Source organism: Capsicum annuum, chromosome 11, assembly GCF_002878395.1.
Source record: "Capsicum annuum cultivar UCD-10X-F1 chromosome 11, UCD10Xv1.1, whole genome shotgun sequence".
Classification (NCBI taxonomy): domain Eukaryota; kingdom Viridiplantae; phylum Streptophyta; class Magnoliopsida; order Solanales; family Solanaceae; genus Capsicum; species Capsicum annuum.
Genome location: NC_061121.1, coordinates 225,614,939 through 225,618,622, shown reverse-complemented (window position 1 = coordinate 225,618,622; position 3,684 = coordinate 225,614,939). Strand labels below are relative to the sequence as shown.

General features: G+C 35.3%; 1 long non-coding RNA gene across 1 annotated transcript; it reads right to left on the bottom strand.

Moving 5' to 3' along the window:
* Positions 1-1,110: 1,110 nt before the first annotated feature.
* Positions 1,111-2,122, bottom strand: LOC124888719. Its single transcript, XR_007047494.1, has 2 exons — positions 1,871-2,122; positions 1,111-1,595 (listed from the first exon to the last, which is right to left on the bottom strand). It is a non-coding gene; the product is annotated as an uncharacterized LOC124888719 (long non-coding RNA).
* Between the last annotated feature and the right edge of the window lie 1,562 nt (positions 2,123-3,684).

Genomic DNA, 3,684 nt, shown 5'->3' with positions numbered 1-3,684 from the left:
CAACTATTTTAAAATATATGATGCATGATGATTTGTGATTTGCTCTCACTTATTTTAAATATATAAACACATTATTTTGAATTTCTCTGCGTACCAGTAGAGATTTGATGTCTTATGTAGTAGAGATTTCGCAGATGGAAAAAAATGTTGCTTTTATGTGGAAAAACCTATTTTCGTGTTGTTGAACATATTTCAGATTTATGACCATGATTTTGTTTTATTTTGTATTTTCCGCACTTCTTTTTTTGTATATGAATGGTGTATGTGATTACAAGTTAGAAGGGCACTCGGGCCTTCATGGTTCGGGATGCTCATCACGACCAGGGCCCCGGTTCGGGTTGTGACATGAAATCTAATATTATGAAGTTTGAGGGATTGTTTGAGTGATGTTTGTCGGAGGAAAGAAAGTCATCAAATATTCTAGCTATGAAAGAGCAGTTAGTAACTCAATGCTTGACACTAGTAGGAAGATATGATTCTAGTATATGTGGTATTAGTGTTGGTGATGAAACTACTTTATCCTTACAAAGAATTTTGGTCTCTAGTTTAAGTAGCCATTGTATAGAAAAAGGGAAAGACGGGAAGTCAAGATCTAAAAGAAATAGGAACATTGAAAAATCAGTTGATGAGGGACCTAGTGCTCCTGCTGATTCATCAAATCACAAAGTGCCTACAAAAGAGTCCACTCATAAAGAAAGGTAAGAAATTTTGAAGAAGCAAAAGGTTCTCTATCACTGGATGTTTGATCCTGAAATTTCTAAATTGCATGTAAGCTTCCTTCGAGTCTGGGGGGAGGAAGGGGGGAGGACCCGGTGCCGTGGTGGTTCTTTATCAGGAGAATGAACTTCTTATATCTAAAGTTTTTTAGTTGCAAACCAAAGTTGGAGACCTAACCCAAAATCTTCTTCAAGCTCATAAAGATGCTAATTCCCTTATCAACTTGATGCTCAAGACTCTGTTTGGCTCCTTTGGTGATAGGAGGAGTTGGAGCCGACTTTATATGAGATTTTTCTTGGTGAATGCAAAATGTGTTTCTGATCATTAAAAAGGGGAAAGTTTATATATTTGTGGTTCTAATTATTAAAAAAATAGAAAGGATCTGGTACATAAATAAGTACATTGTTAATTATACAACTGTAAAGGCAGAGAAGTGTTAATCAGGGGGAACTACATTAGAATTTGGTTCTTGAAGGGTTGGGGTGGTTGCTCCTCAGATCAAGGAACTATTCCCAAATACACTCACACAATAAGGACTAGGAAATAAGTAAAACAAGAAGTACAGGAATACTGTATAATAAAGGACGCAAGATTTTTACCTGGAAACTCTTTGCACAAGGGAGAAAAACCATGACTTGCCTCCAGAATTTTTGAGCTTGACTATATTTAAGCAACTTCTTGAATACAGACTCTAAGTATTAACCTCCGAATCCTTTGTTTCCTAGTAATAACTCTATTACAAGGAAACCAAGCAGTAACTCTATTGCTTCCACCTCCAGCTCCAGCTAACTCTAACTGGACTCCTCAAGCTAACTATATCTTGGACAATCACCTAACTCTAGATGATTACAATGAAAATGTTTGCATCTCAGCACCTACTACAATCATAAGAAAGAGTAGTCAAGCATTTAAGTACAAAATACAAAGAACAAACTATAAAAAGGAAATAAAGATACAACTTGATAAACAATAGGTTCCTTGTTATAGTTCCAACCTTTAATGTAGCACTGCAGCACTAAAAAAAATATTTTTAATTATGAGTATATGGAAGTGTTGATTTTCTTGTTGAGGAAGATGGGCAATATATATTATTATACAAGAAATCCTTGGAGAAATCTCATTGGTTGAGGAAAAAAGGTGGCAGAAGCTTTACACCAACTTTTGTACTATGTGTCAACTAGACACTTGACTGTGACAGCAATAGATGAGCCCAATCTGTTCCCTAAAGCGTAGAAGATTTTGTCAGCACAAAAACCCAGGGAGTAGATCCCAAACTATGAATTTATCAATCATCAAAACTAAGGGATTAACAATTTCCCTCTTTGTAATGATGACAAACCCATACAATCAAATCTGAATAGTCAGCATCTTTAATCAACTTCTACACAGCATAACCTACACCTAAGAAACATAGCATAATCTATAAGACAACATGTCAGACCAGGTTGCCCAACCAATTCCCCCTTTCACTGGTGCCTATAAGACTACAAACAACCTTTGCCCTATTACCCCCTATTAGTGAGAATTAAGTTCCACATGAATGAGAGAATCCCTATCTTTATCAACATACCACACCATACCAATTAGAATACACTACACACAATTTCCCCCTTTTGACATCATCAAAAAGGTTAGGCAGTAAACCAGACATAGATAAGCCATACATGTTAATTCATGGCCATTGAGGCATCACTTACATGATCAAGAGAACATTAGATATAAATAGGAGAGGTAATGAGCACAAAATAAATTTCATTCTTTCATGCATAAGGTTGTACCAAAAACCAATTACAAAAATAATAACCACAAAATATAAAAACAATTGTGCAATCAGGAAAAAAAACAAAAGGAGAAAAAAAGTTAATAGGACTTAATGAGAATTCAAGGAGATGAAACTAGGTAAGATTAGATTCTATGAAAGAGCGTTTAACACAAACATGCTTAGTTTCAGGCTCCTCCACCCTTTTCTGCAGGGCATCAATTGCAGTGCGCACATCTTTTTCTATGTTTGTTTCCACATCATCTTCGCTTTACAAATTCAAGACTCTATTCAAGCAAATGCTATAGTGTAGTCCATCCCTTCTAGCTTTGTCATTAAGGAAAAAGTTCATATGCTCAATAATAATGGATGGTAGTTTAATTGTCTCGTACTTAAACAATATTTTCATTAAAAATAGTTTAGCATTTATCAGAGTAGTCTCCTTGTAAAATCTAGGAAGTAGTGCATTTGGCACAAGCTCAAACAACACCTGAAATTCTTTCTTGAGAGCCTTTTTGTCAGAGTCTTCGGTGAGTAAGCCATAACATATACCACATAGTTTCAAGAACTAGGGAGACCCCTTCTTAGATGTTACAGACCTGATGCCTAAATTTGGAACACTATGACTTTTAGAGAGTATCTCTTCATCGAATCCCAAAGCCATACCATTGACCTAAGGTATCAGGTACAGACCATCATCTGAAATTTCCAAGTTTTGATAAAACACCCTCACTTAATTCGTATACACTTAAGGTACAATTAATACAAATAATTTTTCCCAATTTTAAAACTTTACCAAGTCATGTAACTCCATTATTTCAATCATATATCGTTTAGCAGAGTCGAAAACTCTTCCCTAGATGAGTTTCTATTATTAAAAGTCTTTTTCCTTGCTACTCTTGAGATGCTACAATTGGAGTCTAGTCCTTCAATATCAACTTGTTCCAATCCTTTTCTCTTCTCTTTCTTTGGAAATACCTCCTCTCTTCTTCTCTTGTTTTCCCTTACATCAGTAATGTACTCCTCATAATCAGATTTAATTAATTTACCCTTATAGTTACTCAATCTTTCAAGCAGGCGCTTAATCTCACTATCCTTGCTATAATTATACATGCTCTTAGAATATCTATTGATTCTTCAAGAACATGTGAAGGTCTCACATCTTTATCATCATTACTTTCAAGTGGGTCATTTAGCCTCCTAGAGGA